Source organism: Oryx dammah, unplaced genomic scaffold, assembly GCF_014754425.2.
Source record: "Oryx dammah isolate SB20612 unplaced genomic scaffold, SCBI_Odam_1.1 HiC_scaffold_25, whole genome shotgun sequence".
NCBI lineage: Eukaryota > Metazoa > Chordata > Mammalia > Artiodactyla > Bovidae > Oryx > Oryx dammah.
This window is the reverse complement of record NW_024070209.1, coordinates 15,835,713-15,852,321: the sequence shown is the minus strand read 5'-3', so window position 1 is coordinate 15,852,321 and position 16,609 is coordinate 15,835,713. Positions and strand designations below refer to the sequence as shown.

Here is a 16,609-nt window from a genome sequence, read left to right as displayed (position 1 = left end):
GTCAGTAGTAGTATTTACAGGAAAATAGCTTATGCTTCTGGGGGTCATTTTTTTTTCATTCAAATCCAATTAACATTTACTAAGAGGCAGGTGTTCTTGCCAAGTCAATACTTGACTGCCTCAAAGGCTGTTTTGTGGGAGGGTGTGTCTGATCCATATGGCAACAACTTTTGAGGATCAAGAGGTTCTCAAAGAGTTTTCATTTTTATAAATAACCCAAGAACAACCAGCCATGAATTGTGTTAATCCTTCTTGAATCACAGCCTTTCCTTCTGGCAAAACAAGTGTATAAGCTTAATATCTCTTGTGTAAAATACAATTCTGCATATACAAACACTGAACTCCAGTTAGTGATATGTATGATAAAGCGTTGAGGAGTGGAGCGAACTGCTGCCTACAATTATACTGGAAAGGAAAGATGGACCAATGGATGAACAGAGGAATGAATATTTGGGTAGATATGTGAAAAAGCAAACCTAGGAAATTATTAATGGTAAAACTGAATTGGCAGGGGAAGATCCCCTGGAGAAGGGAATGGCAACCCACTCAAGTATTCTTGCCTTGAGAATTCCATGGACAGAGGAGCCTGGCGGGCTGTAGTTCATGGGGTTGCAAAGAGTTGGACATGACTGAGCGACTAACACACTCACACAGGTGTTCACTATACCATTCTTTCAACTTTTTTTGTTTGAACATTGTCATCATAAAGTGTGAAAAATTCTCTCCATTATTTTATACTTTATTTTGTGTCTTTTACAGTCAACTAATTTTTTAATTGAAGTAAAAAAGGGATACTATTATATTGATATATATTATATTAATGTATAATATTATGTTACAAGTGTACAATGTAGTAATTCATAATTTTAAAGGGTATACTCCACTGAGAGTTATTAAAAATATTGGCTATATTCCCCATGTTGTACAGTATATCCCTATAGCTTATTTTATACATGATTGTTTGTACTTCTTAATCCTGTATCCCTGTATTGTCCCTCCCCTCTTCCCTCTTCCCATTGGTAATGACTGGTTTGTTTTCTATATCTCTGAGTCTGCTCCTTTTTTTTTTTAATATTCATTAGTTCGTTGTATTTTTTAGATTCCACATATAAGTGGTATCACATAGTATTTGTCTTTATCTGTCTGACTTATTTCACTTAGCATAAGGCCCTCCAAGTCCATCTGTGTTGCTGCAAAAAGTTTTCCTCCTTAAGACTGAGTAATAGTCCATTTATATATATGCCTGGAGAATCCCATGGGCAGAGGAGCCTGGCAGGCTACCGTCCACGGGGTCACAGGAGTCGGACATGACTTAGTGACTAAACCACCACCACCATGTATAGATACGTGTACACACACACACACATACACCACATTTTCTCTACCCTTCATCTGTTGATGGACACTTAGGTTGCTTCCAAAGCTTCTTGGCAATTGTAAATAATGCTGCTATGAACATTAAGGTGCATTTATCTTTTTGACTTAGTGTCTTTGCTTTCTTTGGATGTATACCCAGGAGGAGAATTACTGGATCATATGGTAGTTCTATTTTTAATTTGTTAAGAAACACTTGCATACTGCTTTACACAGTGGCTGTACCAATTTACATTTCCACTAATCGTTTTTTGTGTTTCCATACAAATTTTTATTATTTGTTCTAGTTCTGTAAAAAATGCCATTGGTATTTTGATAGGGATTGAACTGAATCTGTATATTGCCATGAATGATATGGTCATTTTAACAATATTCATGATTCTAATCCAGGAACACTGTATATCTTCCCATCTGTTTGTGTCATCTTCAATATCCTTCATCAGAGTCTTAGAGTTTTCCAAACACAGGGCTTTTACCTCCTTAGGTAGGTTTATTCCTAGGTTTTTTTTTTTTTTTTTTGATGTGATGGTAAATGGAATTGTTTCTTTAATTTCACTTTCTTATTATATAGAAATGCAACAGATTTCTGTATATTAATTTTGTATTCTGCAACTTTACCAAATTCATTGATGAGCTCTAGTAGCTTTCTGGTGCCATCTTTAAATTTTCTATATATGATATCATGTCATCTGCAAACAGTGAAAGTTTTACTTCTTCCTTTCCAATTTGGATTCCTTTTATTTCTTTTTCTTGTCTGAATGCTATGGATGTCTAAGATTTCCAACACTATGTTGAATAAAAGTGGCTAGAGTGGACATCCTTGTCTTGTTCCTGACCTTAGAGGAGATGCTTTTAGCTTTTCAATGTTGAGTATGATGTTAGCTGTGGGTGTGTTACATATGTTTGTTTAGATGGCCCTCCTTGAGGTGTGTTTCTTCTATGTCCACTTTCCAGAGAGTTTCTATCACAAATGAATGTTGACTTTTGCCAAAAGCATTTTCTGCACCTTTTGAGATGATCATATGCTTTAAATTCTTCAGTTTGTTAATATGGTATATCATATTGATTGCCTTGCAGATACTGAAAAACCTTTGCATCCCTGTGATAATCCCACTTGTTTGTTGAATATTTTGTTAAGGATTTTTGCACCTGTGATCATCAGTTACATTGGCCTCTAATTTTCTCTTTTTGTGATAGTGTTGTCCGGTTTTTGTATCACAGTGATGTTGGCCTCATAGAATGAGTTTGAAACTCATAGAAATGAGTTGGAATGGTTTGAGAGGGATAGATGTTAACTCCTCTCTAAATGTTTGGGAGAACTCACCTGTGAAGTTGTCTGGTCCTAAACTTTTGTTTTTTAGGTACTTCCATTATTTTAAATTGACACCTTTCAAACTTTTAGTGTTTGGGGATTTGGTGAATAAGACACATACATTAGTCTTTATGATATTATAACTATTAATCATAGACAAACTGAAGAGGTGTCAGTATCAGTCTATCTAAGTGACTCCTTTCTCCCCTGGAGCATTATAGATGCTATTCTCTTGTTTCCTAATTTTTGCTAATGACTCTCTTAAGGTGAAGCAATCAAAATTATTCCAAATATTCCAAGTCTCAAAGCTTTGTTTCAGAGTAATAGGAAAACATTTTTGTATTTGTTTCCAATAGTCTCCGGTGAATGAAGAATCAGTCTAAATGGCTTTTCATGGAATGCCTAAACTGTATCAGTTATTGGCATATTCATATGCTGATCATTGTTATTTAGTCATTAAGTCATGTCCTACGCTTTGCAACCCCATGAACTGTAGCATGCCAGGTTTCTCTGTCCTCCACTATCTCCTGGAGTTTACTCAGACTCATGTCCATTGAGCTGGTGATGCAATCAAACCATCTCATCCTCTGCCACCCCCTTCTTTTGCTTTTAATCTATCCCAGCATCAAGGGCTTTTCCAAAGAGTTGGCTCTTTGCATCAGGTGGCTAAAGTATTGGAGCTTTAGCAACAGTCCTTCCAATGAACATTCAGGGTTGATTTCCTTTAGGAAATATATCTAGCACTACAATTTGAAGTTGTCAATTCCTTGGCACTCAGCCTTTTCTGTGGACCAACTCTCACATCTCTCATACACCGATTGTGTGTGTGTGTGTGCTCAGTCGTGTCTGACTCTTTGCAACCCCATGGACTGTAGCCTGCCATGGGATTTTCTCAGCAAGAGTACTGGAGTGGATTGCCATTTCTTCCTCCAGGGGATCTTCCTGACCTAGGGATCAATCCATTGTCTCCAGTGTCTCCTGCACTAAGTTTAAAATCTCCAGGTTCACACAAGAGTAACACAAGTTTAAATTTTCTCGGGGATTTTCCTGGCAGTCAGGTGGTTAAGATATGATTCCTACTCTGGGAACTAATATCCCAGATGCCATGTGGCCAAAAAAAATTTTTTTTCTCAATTCCCTCCCCTCCTTCACCCCCATATCCAATTGCTCTCAGGAACTATCAACTTTACTTTTTAAACATTTTTAAAATTCTTCCATCCTCACCATTAGTTTAATTCACACTTATCTCTGGAGCCTGTTATTGGTCTTTGGCATTTATTGACAAGCTTCAATTTTGTCAATTAGTTTAGATGTATTGATGATACTGTGGATTTTTCAAAAGAGAACTTATCTGTTATAAATATAAACTAAAATATTTACAGGTAGAATGATGAGATGTCTGGTATTTGCTTCAAAACTAAGAAGGAATGAACATGAGTAGGGATATATATCAAACAAGATTGGCCATTGAAAATTGTTAACGTGAAATAATGAACACATGGAGGTTCATCATATAATTTTGCCTACTTTTGTGTAATGTTGGAGATTTTCTATAATAAAAATACTTTTTAACTTTAAATTCTCCTCAAAACTATCTGAATGCTTCAGAAAGGCAAATATTACCCTTGACCATCTGGAACTAACTTATCTCTGAGCCTTGAATCCTGTTCCTCCTCCAACACATACCTTATGATTCAGCTCTACCAAGTTACATGTTATTCCTGGAAATATTGGAAATAGAACTAAAAATTGGAAATATAACTGAAAAATTGGAAATATAACTCCTGAAAGGAGTCTTTCAAAATATAGGTTTTTTTCTTTTTCCTTTTTGAACAATGACTACTTATCCTTTTATATCCTCTTCAAAAGTCACCAACCCTAAGGAACCTTCCCTGGCTTAATCTGATACAATCATCTCCTTTTCCCAGATTTCTATGGAACTCTATGAAAACCTCTTTTCTAGAACAAATATTTCTGTGTTGTAAGATGTTTGGTGTAATAATTTTTTTAAAATATCAGTCTGCTTTACTAGGTGGTAATATCCTGTAGGGTAAAGTCTATGCTGTTATTTATGTTTGTACAATATGCAGTGCAAAGCATATGTGTAAAAATAGTTGCCAAATGAATCACAGGAAAACATACTTTGATTTTTCTTTTACTTTTGTTATCCGAATGTGGATTCTGACTTTCACATAAGAGGTCCCATAAACTAGAATGTACTTAGTCATGTTTTGATAACTTCTAGTTGAGTGAAATTTCCAAATGTGAGGATTACAACTCTACACAATCTTTCAAATGTCTTAGCCTCTCTTCCACAAGCTTGATGTGCAAGAATATTCCAAATAGTTGCAGGATTTTATGTATGACACATTTCTTGGTCATCCTTGTAGCTAGAAAGATAGTGACTCAATTCTTACACAATAACTCCACCAGTGGCTTACGTCCATCAAAGTTCTTTCAGCCTCCAAAGAGAATTTGAAGGTTGTATTTCTGCTAAAGCTTAGAGAATTACAATAGAGTGAGATATTATGTGTTCCACAGGTCCTGCTTCAAGTTCTGCTTGGCCCTTCTCTCTATTTGTAATCACGGCCCCAAGAAACAATTTATAGAGTGAATATGAATGCCCCTCTTGGTGCCAATATTATGTCATTTCTTGTAAAAACCAAATACCATGTAAAGCAGACTGTCACTGCTGGTTAATTAGCTAGATCCTGTGGTCATGATCTATTTTATACCTGTCATCATCTGAGATTATACAATGATTTCTGAGTGTTACCAGAGGCTTAGCTCTGCAGGGGCACCCTGCCCAAGGTACAGAGCACCACAGCTGAGGGAACACCTCAACAACGGAAACAGGGTGAGACTGCAGAACGCAAGCTTGAATCCAGATTACTAGGATGTTTCTTTGTCCTGCAGCATGCTTCTAACGGAAATAGTTATGCACTGGGTACAACCAAAACTGCACAACCTGGAGCCTCCAGAATGGATGCCTTTTCCATAGTGAGCATCAGTTTTTAACATAAACATAGAGATATAGACAGTACGATAGATTAGAAAAAGGCATGCACTTTGCTTCTAGGAAGACTGGGGCCTCCAGCTTTACTGCTCACCGCCTTGTGACCTTGCACAAGGTCCTCGGCCTCCCTGAAATTTAGTTTTCTCTTCTGTAAGTCTCAGCAGTACTATCTACCTCTGGGTGTTGTGAAAATAAACACCAGGTTCTTTCTTCTGGCAGTAGCAGATTCAGTTTAAATACCTACTGCTGAGGAAAATAGGAAGGGACAGATTCATCTTGGAATCGGAGTGACATGATTGGAAAGAGACTACAGAGAAATGTCGAACAGCACCATTCAGATTGAGCCCTATCCTTGCCATAAGAAAATAATGATCTCTAAAATATTCTGTCAGCTCACAGGATTTTGAATGGCAGTGGTTCCATGCATAAATGAAATTCTTTCTACTTCTAAAAAGCAGAACTGTAAGTGGAGCAGAATCCAAAGTTTAGTCAAATTGAACTCATGGTATGAGTTTTCCAGAACCAAATAAGGAAATTATACTTAGTTCTTCTATTTTAAAGCTGCTTTAAACTGCTGTGTAGCCTGTGAGCTTCAGAAATCTACAGTAACTCGAGATTTGAGAACATTCATTCTTCCAAGTCACAGGCAAGTTTTTAGAATGTAGCTGGAAAATAACATTCATTTTTCCTAGCTCCTTGATCCTAGGTCTGCTGCTGCTTCTGCTGCTAAGTCATTTCAGTCGTGTCCAACTCTGCGTGACCCCGTAGACGGCAGCCCACCAGGCTCCCTGGTCCCTGGGATTCTCCAGGCAAGAACACTGGAGTGGGTTGCCATTTCCTTCTCCAATGCATGAAAGTGAAAAGTGAAAGTGAAGTCGCTCAGTCGTGTCCGACTCTTCACGACCCCATGGACTGCAGCCTACCAGGCTCCTCCGTCCATGGGATTTTCCAGGCAAGAGCACTGGAGTGGGGTGCCATCGCCTTCTCCAGATCCTAGGTCTAAAGAGTTCTAAAAAACCAGGACATCAGTTTCTGAAAAGGAATCCTTTAAGTGGAATCTTCCGAAAGTGAAGTTAAGCAAAAGACTCCACAGAAACTTGGTTCAGCCCATTTGTATTGCTGGATGAAAGTAAGAATATTACTTTCTCAAAACAAATCAGAGGTATAACTAAACAGTCCCTTATTCTTTTTTATTTAAAAAAATATGGAGTCTGATCCCATGGCTGATTGATGGACCCTTTGCCTGAGTTCTTCTTCCTTTTAGCCTGCTCATCAACCGCTAAAGTCTACCACAAATACCTCAAGAGGGGTAAAGAGAACCAATTAAAATCACTTAGACACATTCAAATGCAGTTATTTGTCTGCCACTTTGGCAGCAATTAAGCATCAGTGAAGTGGTGATTAAAATGAAATTCTGTAATTAACTGTGAACTTAGTTTTCTCCCTTACTAGTTCTCGATCAAAGATTGTACCTACAAAATCATACAAAATTCTGTAAAGCAATTATCCTTCAACTAAAAAAAAAGATTATACCTGGAACACATTCAAAGACAAAACTCTGAGTATACTTGATACTAAAGAAAACCAATGGACTAATGATCTATGCAAGGGTCTTGGAACATTTTGTGAGGTAGGGACAGGTTCACCCAAACCAACACTAAGTGAGGCAAAGACAGGGCAGCAGTTGGCACATAGAGAAGTCTTCAGAAAATAAAATGACTAATTTGACAACGTAGAAACATAAAATATGTTGGGAATAACTGCAACTACATACGTCATTTATATATTGAGTTGAATATTTTAAGTTCACCACTTATAATAGGAGCATTAAGGTTTACTAATATAAATAACGTTTATTAATATGAATATATTACTTCAGGGTCCATAGACTGTAACCCAAGAATGTAAGCCTTTAAATCAACTTTTTCATCTTTTTCTTTTCTTGAAAACAAAATTTCCCCTTTCCTCCTCTTGAAAGGTGCAGAAAATTCTGAGTATTACACCATAGTTACCAAAGAAAAATATCCTTGAATCAGTTTATAAATTAAATGTTTTTCAGGACGTTTTAATTTGAGGAAGGCTATTTTTCACACCCATAATTTTAAAAAGCTACTATGGAAAGAAACGACATAATAGCTGTTATTGTCGAAAAGCTGTTCACTTGTTTTCCCCATTCTCTGCCTCTAAGCTCAAGTCATCCAAATGCAGAGCTGTGCTGTAAAGTCATCACACACCATACACTGTCATTTTTAGGACCTTGAAAACATATGATTATACAGTGAACTGGATTGCTATCACAGAAAATTAACTAGTAGTGAGGATTCTCAATGAGTCTAACAAGCTAAGACTCTCTCAGTTGTGGGCAGAAGGAAATGATCACAGGGACACTGTGCCTGGTGGTCAGAGTACATCTTTTTCTCATGAGAATAAAGGTACAATATAACCAGGTAGAACTTCCAAGAAAGCTAATGTTTTGTTGGGTAAGGGGAGTGCCTAGCGGACATCAGACTATACTTTTTAATCTAAAAAACAACAAGAGCCCTTCTAAAAGCTGAATATTACATCATGCCATAGTTGATACTGCTACTGCTGCTGCTAAGTCGCTTCAGTCGTGCCCGACTCTGTGAGACCCCAGAGACGGCAGCCCACAGGCTCCCCCATCCCTGGGATTCTCCAGGCAAGAACACTGGAGTGGGTTGCCATTTCCTTCTCCAATGCATGAAAGTGAAGTCGCTCAGTCGTGTCCAGCTGTTCACGACCCCATGGACTGCAGCCTACCAGGCTCCCCCGTCCATGGGATTTTCCAGGCAAGAGTACTGGAGTGGGGTACCACTGCCTTCTCCTATAGTTGATACGACTCTACCTTAACCACATTGGGTCTGCAGGGTAGGAAAATGACCACCAAGTTCCTTTAAAAAATATGACCAAAACAAACACTATTGTGTCTGTAACTAAGCTGACCCCGTTGCCGAAGCCAAATATCGAAAGGCTTTGGAAACATCATCATTGACATATATTAAATGGCACATCGGGAATCAGTCATCCATTTACCTTCCACCCATGAGAATACAGCACAAGCTATATTCCTATGATTATAAAGAACAATGGATATTATCCAGAGTCAGAAGATGGGGGACTTAGTTGAGCTCGGTCACTTACTGGTACTGAGACCATGGACAAGTCACTCATTCTCTCTCATTCTCGGTCTCCTCACTGTAATCAGCGGTGATGGTGCCCACCCCCGCTTTCATAGGATTGTGGCAAAGTGCAAGAAAAGTGTCTAGTGCTGGAAGATTTCCATAAAAATGCAGGAGTTTGCCTTCTCCATACAGCAGAGCCTCTCAAAGAAGATGCAAACACAGGGAATCCGCATAATACCAGACTCCAGAGGTACATACACTACAGTGATCGGTTAAAGCAGCAAAAATCCCAGACTTTCCAATCCATAAAAACAAAGTGAATGTGACAGACAAACACCTAAACAACTCCAGGGAGGGCAAATGAGCAACCAGTACAAACAGAAATGGCATCCAAAGGCATTAACTCTTTGGGAAGAACTTCTTTGGAACCCAAGCTGGCAAAAAAAGAGAGAGACAGAAAGAGAAAGACGAAACAAGCACTGCATCACCAAACTGGTTTCTGTGTAAAAGATCCCAGGAAAATAATCACTTTATTTTGCTGCAAAGCAGGTTTCTGAAGTGTGACTTGCAGATTCTGCTGCACCTCTAAGTTCATCTCAGGAGTCCCCATGTGGCACCCACCAGACCACACCGATTGCTAAGAACTGGAGGTGATTTCCAGTGGCTCTGGGTTAGCAGATTGTATTGCTGACTGCTCTTGAATTGGCCTTAGGTTTAGAAGGATCAGGCAGGTGAGAAGTAGGTGAAAAATTCCCTCTTCTTGTTACAAATAGCTTGGTCTTCAAAAGATATAATCTTGTTATAACCACCTTGAAAAAACATTGACGACTCTCTCAAAGACATGCCTGAGTGATCTGCTTACTTCACTTTCCTCCTGCTTAACCAAAAGACCCTTCTGCTCCTCACTCCGTGCTCTTTCTCATCACCAGCCCTCATTTTGACATTGAACCACATGGAAGGATATGGAGAGTTAAATTTTCAGAAGCCTTTGAGAAGTAGGTTTTTCTCAGGGCTCTGTCTCTGGTTGATGACCCAGGAAAAACCACAGGTTCATGGGCCACAAGTGAGAAGGTCAGTCTTTAGAAATGGGGCAGGTGGGGGGAGGAGTGTGCACTCGGGCAAACGGAGCCAGGGAGCATTCCAATCAGCAGAGACAAGCACCTCTCTCCTCTCCCCCACCCTCCAAATGGAGCAAAGAGAGGGAAGAACTGCTTTGCTTCTAGTCCTGAACAGCCTTCTAGTCCTGAACTCTCTGAACAACCTGCCTTCCAGGTTGAGCCACACAATGAACAAGACAGACACTAGCGTTATGACCACTAAGCTGGCTGTTTGGGGTGGGGCAGGGGTGGAGTGGCTGTCCCCCAAAGGAAAGGAGTGACAGGAAAAACGGAGGAAAAGGCCAGCAAGGGCAGCGGGAGCAGTACATTCCTGGGTATTAATAAAGCTCTCAGTGGCTGTTCTGACCAATGCACGGGCCATCAGGGAACCACTCTCATGGAGAAAAACACGCTACCAGTCAGAGCTGCTACACGGCCTGTGCTTGGATTGTCACAAAGGGAAGCCTCACCCTTCCTGCCATGGAGAGTTCGAAAAGGCCATAACGCACATTGTGTGTCTAATCGTGTTTTGCTGAAATAGTCTCATTTGCATTTCAGGAGGTTTAAGCTTCAGTGTGTGAGATTAGCAGATGAACTGCCCTATTTTTTTGGTTGTTTAACATGTGCAGGTTCTGGAGTCAGAGCTTGTTATCACTTCTGCCTGCATCATGTATCTCCAAGTGACTACAGTCTCTGAACTTCAGTTTCTCTGCCTATAAAACTGGAATAATTACATAAAGCATGTAGACTTACTGTGAGAATTATATGAACATAAACACAGTTGCTCACCACAATATTTGGCACAGCAAGTGCACAATAAATTTATGTTATAATTTTTGTACTGTGTGTGCTAAGTAGCTCAGTTGGGTTCGCCTCTTTGCGACCCCATGTACCGTAGCCCACCAGGCTCCTCTGTGCATGGGATTCTCCAGGCAAGAATACTGGAGTGGGTTGCCATGCCTTCCTCCAGGAGATCTTCCCCACCTAGGAATCTAACCCACATCTCTTACATCTCCTGCACTGGTAGGCGGGATCTTTACCACTAGTACCGCCTGAGAAGCCCTATACTTATTAGTGCTAATATTACGATGGTAGTGATAGCAGAAGCCTTGACATCTTTTCAAGCTCTGCCCCTGACTAGTTCTGGAACCTAGATAAATGTGCTACAATTTCCTCATCTTTGAAATGAAGGCATTAAATTGCACATTCTATCATTCCTATCCTAGAATTAAAAGCTTTGGTTCTGAGAGAGCAGTATGGACATATATTCACTATCATTTATAAAATAGCTAGCTAGTGGGAACTGCTGTCTAGTGTAAAGAACTCAGCTTGGCGCTCTGTGATGACCTAGAGCGGTGGGATGGGGAGGTGGGAGGGGAAATATGTATACATATAACTGATTCACATTGTTGTAGCAGAAACTATCACAACACTGTAAAGGAATTATGCTCTGATTAAAAACTAAGTAAATAAATACACACACAGAGACACACACAACTTTGGTTCTATGGACATACTGTCTTCATGCAAAATAATTATTTCTATTTTTCTGATATTACTATTTTGAAAGTCAAGATATCGTTGGTTTATACAATAATTTGTAGGCTTTCAAAAATTCAGCACTCATAATTCAAAGAATAATCAGACTGCCATTTAGATACCCCTCACTTTTAAGGTCAGAGAAAGCAATGGCGACCCACTCCAGTACTCTTGCCTGGAAAATCCCACGGACGGAGGAGCCTGGTAGGCTGCAGTCTATGGGATCGCTGAGTCCAGACGTGACTGAGAGACTTCCCTTTCACTTTTCACTTTCATGCATTGGAGCAGGAAATGGCAACCCACTCCAATGTTCTTGCCTGAGAATCCCAGGGACGGGGGAGCCTGGTGGGCTGCCGTCTACGGGGTCGCACAGAGTCGGACACGATTGAAGCGACTCAGCAGCAGCAGCAGCAGCACTTTTACGGTGAGTGGCTCTATAACTCTGACTTCACCTGAGTATTGCTTTCTACTGTCAGTCTTCAGAAAAAGGGAACTACACCAGAAACAAACTCCCTAGAGAATGGCTCCTTGGGCAGCCTGTGCCCCAGAGTCAGACAGAACTCGCTGGGCCATGTGGCCACATGCCGACCCAAGAACCTTGCGTAACTGGCATACAGAGCAACAAAGGAGTTGGAAGCATTGTTTCCTTACTGGACACTCTAGGTTTTGTGAACCCTTCCATATTTTGAAAGACAGAAAGGGGGAAATCTCCCAATGCCAGACTAGCCAGGCGACTGAATCTGCTTCCACCCCAGTCTTCGGCTGATGTGGCAACTCAAGGCCAAACGCACTGAGGAAAGCTTGGGCAGAATCAGCGTGTCCTTTTCAATCCATTCTCCATGTATGAGGGTGGGGGTGGTTGAGGGAGAACTTGAGCCTATATGACAACCTGCCAGGCATTTAGGGAAAGAGACACACTTCAGGGTGGCCTGGGTTTCTCACAAGCAAAACCGACTATTTGGTCAGAATTCAAATCAAAACACCACTCTGTGCACCCCCGCCCCCACCCCCGTTAATGTCCAGGCAATCCAGAAAAAGGAACTTCTTTGGTTACCTGCCCCCATGGGTCTGATTCAGAGACCTGGCACTTCCAGAGGTTTTGCCTTCTCCTGTTCTCCTTTCCCTTTCTTAATTGCTGTCTGGGGACAACAATGCAAGGACAAGTCCCCGAAACAGAAGCTTTGTTTTAGGACTGCGCCTGCTCTGCTGCCCTCCCGAAACCAAGCCCCATTACTGCCAAATGAACCAAAGAAAGAACAAGTTCTCTCAGTGTTGGATGCCAGACCCCCTAGAGTTGATAATTAGCTTCAGAAAACACTTTTGTAATCTGGGTCGTAAACAAGGAAGAACAGCTGTTTACATCAAAAACACAGGAATTTTCCCTTATCTAAAATAAGGAAGACTAGGGACGACTAAAAATTTTAGCTGTAAAGTGATAGAAGTGAGTTAGAAAAGCTGTTAAGTAATGAAGATGAAAAGAATTATAAAATTTATCTTTCCATGAATTAGAAAGCATGTCTGAAATCTAAATATGATTTCTAATCTAAGTCTTATTTTGTATTGAAGATTTTTATACAGTTACATGAGAAAGTCTTCAAATTTGACTAAGAACCGTCCAGTTGCACATATAATTGATTCACAAGCTATTTCTCAAACAATATTTTCAATGATAAGACTCAAGCTTCAGTGGTAAAAACTGATGAAAATCCAATCTAGTCATCAACTCACGTCAATAGTGTCTACTTCAGAAACTGAATCTTGGCTTTGAAACTAAATGTCATGTACCATTAAAATTCCAAATTCCAGGAAATAAACTTGCTATTTCCTAGATAGGAATCAAGCCATAGGGATAGGAATCAAGCCATATGCCTCACTAATCCTTAAAGTTAGAAAACAACGCTGCTGAAAAAAAAAAAGACTAGTAAAAACACAAACGGCTATTAGCAACAGGTAGAAATAAAATATCTCCTTTAGTACCAGAGGGAAACCAAAATTAAAAATTGTCAGTGGCTTGTAAAACATGTGTGCACCTGAACACACACACACGCGCACACACACACGCACACACACACACAGAAGAAAGTTCTCCAGTTACTTACCAGGGTGGTTGGTCGCATATACTTCACATCAGCACCCTGCCTGCTCAGCTGCCAAGTGCCAGAGCACTCGGCGAGCAGCTGTTTCCTTCAAGCTGCGGCTGTGTCTTAACCAGTCACATGTACCTCCTGATAAATACCGCTACGTGCCAGGAGATCAGAAACTGAAGATCATTATTCTCCTAATTCGCAAACCGTCTCATAACCCGTGCGCGGGCTCAGCCAGCGCATTAGCATGTAGAGCTGCACATTCCATCATTTGTTTTCCTTTGTGACAAAACACGAACAGCTGATAACTCACCCTGGAGAGCAGGTCACTGCAAGTGGAAAGTTGATGTGTTTGTGTTGGGAAAGAGGTGGCAGGGGGTAGGCTGACAGTCTCTCTGCTCTCTTACCTCCCTCAGGTTTTCAATGGGACACTTGAACAGCAAGAGGAAGGGACCCCAGCAGTATAGCTGGTGGCGGCCGCTCTTCTCTCCACGTGTCCCTAGTCTACATCCATCTGCTGCTCCATCTTGGTTTTATTTTCTCAGCATCCCAGGCTCCAGTTTGTTGAAAGAGCCACAAACCGAGTGGACTCTTCTGAGGAGGGCAGACTAGCAGTCTAAAAAAGCATAGGCTTAATTTCAAAGGACAGGGCTGCTATGCCCCGTGATGCTGAGGGGCAGATGTGTGGAGGCTTAATGAGGAATAGCAAATGCAGCTTTATCTAAAGAGCGAATGGAAATGATTTCAGGCACTTGAGACCAAACTTCCACATAGTTATCTATTGGATTGTGTCAACATTTGGTGGCACTGTTGAGATTATCAGCAAGGGAATGAGAGTGGAAACAGAAATAACAGAAATTCACAAAGCACTTTGCAGATGTGCTGCCCCCTTTGCTATGCCAGGAAATGGGACCAGCCTGCTGTTTCCTATGTTGCTCACAAAAGTGGCAAACCATCCTGAGTGCTCTGTTGAATTCATATTTCTCACCTGGGCTGATTTTCCCACCACCACACCCCCCTTCTTCTTTGCCCCTCTCTGCAAAGAAAGCCTTTAGGCTATCTGACTTTGGACAGATTCTGATCTTGGGCATCTGACCCAAGCTGTGGTAAGAGTGACACTTACCCAAATCTGTGCCCAAGCAGAGTAGAGGGGAGATATGACAGAGATTCAGCCCTTTTGGCAAAGTGAACATCCAAAAAAGATTTTTAAAAGGTTAAAATGCCCCAGGGGATTTCTGAACCATAATGAGTATGTTAAACTGTCAACCTTGATTTTTAATAAAAAAAGATCTTACTCAATAGAAGAGCCTGTGTGGGCCATTTTTCAAATCTGGATTTTGTCTCATAATTATTTACAATCTTAATCAAACCAGAATTTTCCCTCTGTACAGAAGATAAAATGTTTTTCCAGAAAATCAGAAAAGGATGAAAAAAAACATCAGTTTTGCCATTCTTTCAGAGGATTCATTTGTTAGCAACATGTGAGAGCCCAAAGTACAAATGAAATTTTTTTAAAACTTTAAAATGTATATTTTTTTAAGGGTTCAAAGTTAGTAACAAAAATAAGACATCAGAATACAATGTGCTGAAATACATGTTAGCTTCATAAGCAATTTTTCTTCATGTGTTCATACGACCATTATTAACCCAAAACAGAAAAGGAGGCCTATTGAACATGTGAAATATTACTTTGATTTATTTTTACTTTATCATTATAGAAACTTTTGTGACCCAATGGCATCCACCAGTTACTTTACTTGTAACTGACTTGTTAATCGTTCTGGTGATCTATTGCATATCACATGGTCAATGAAAGAGAGAAACCCTTCAATAACCAATAGAAAAACAGTCTCAGGAAAGGAAAACACAAACAACACTGTAAAGCAGCTATACTCCAGAAAAACGAAAGAAGGACATACTTTTCTCCTTCTGTTGGCAGAGAAGAACAAAAGGGATGGACCCCGAGTCACAGCCTTGAAGCAAACTGTCGATGCAGACCATGACCGGGAACACGCCTTCCCAGGGGTCCGGGAGTGTGATGGAAGGTTCTCCAATGACACCTTTCAGCCTCGCAAAGAAATGGGGAGATCCCACCTCCATGCCCATACTGCCTACAGGTACCAATCATTTCCTTCAACTCAAAGAGAGATGCCCTCCTCCTATCAGAGGCCATCTACCTACTGGATTTGGGTCTCACTGGGCAACTCCCACCTGTTCAGGATGCTTTCACCAACAACTTTACCTTCTCACCCTCCTCATTATCTAAATATGCTCATGGTTTTCTGTGTCCTAAAAACAATCCTTTTTGATCCTTTGTTTCTTTAACTCCTGCCCTAACCCATTCATCCCCTTCATGACTAAACTTCTGGAGAAATACTTATATGGTCTTGCATCCCATTTTAAGTCTCAACCTGCTTACAGTCTGGCTTCTTCCATCAGTTTCACTGAAATGATTTTTTTTTTTTTTTTTTTTTTTAGGGAAAGCAGGCTCAGTTCAGCTCAGTCGCTCAGTCGTGTCCAACTCTTTGTGATCCCATGAATCACAGCACGCCAGGCCTCCCTGTCCATCACCAACTCCCGGAGTTCACTCAGTCTCATGTCCATTGAGTCGGTGATGCCATCCAGCCATCTCATCCTCTGTCATCCCCTTCTCCCCCTGCTCCCAATCCCTCCCAGCATCAGGGTCTTTTCCAATGAGTCAACTCTTTGCATGAGGTGTCCAAAGTATTGGAGTTTCAGCTTCAGCATCAGTCCTTCCAATGAACACCCAGGACTGATCTCCTTTAGGATGGACTGGTTGGATCTCCTTTATTTTGGGGGGCTCCAAAATCACTGCAGATGGTGATTGCAGCCATGAAATTAAAAGACGCTTACTCCTTGGAAGGAAAGTTATGACCAACCTAGATAGCATATTGAAAAGCCGAGATATTACTTTGCCAACAAAGTCCATCTTGTCAAGGCTATGGTTTTTCCAGTGGTCATGTATGGATGTAAGAGTTGGACTGTGAAGAAAGCTGAGCCCTGAAGAATTGATGCTTTTGAACTGT

The 16,609-nt window shown here is 40.7% G+C and overlaps 1 protein-coding gene across 5 annotated transcripts in view; it reads right to left on the bottom strand.

Moving 5' to 3' along the window:
* Positions 1-16,609, bottom strand: part of RASGRP3 (RAS guanyl releasing protein 3) — a 115,780-nt gene that overhangs the window by 68,005 nt on the left and 31,166 nt on the right. Inside the window, exon 1 of one of the 5 annotated variants that reach the window (XM_040224620.1) lies at positions 13,578-13,796. The exons of 3 other annotated variants lie outside the window; for them this stretch is intronic. The gene's annotated coding sequence lies outside the window, so the exon portion shown is untranslated. Of the gene's footprint in view, positions 1-12,532; positions 12,821-13,577; positions 13,797-16,609 lie in introns of those variants that run through there. One more of the 5 variants, XM_040224619.1, reaches the window with a different exon arrangement.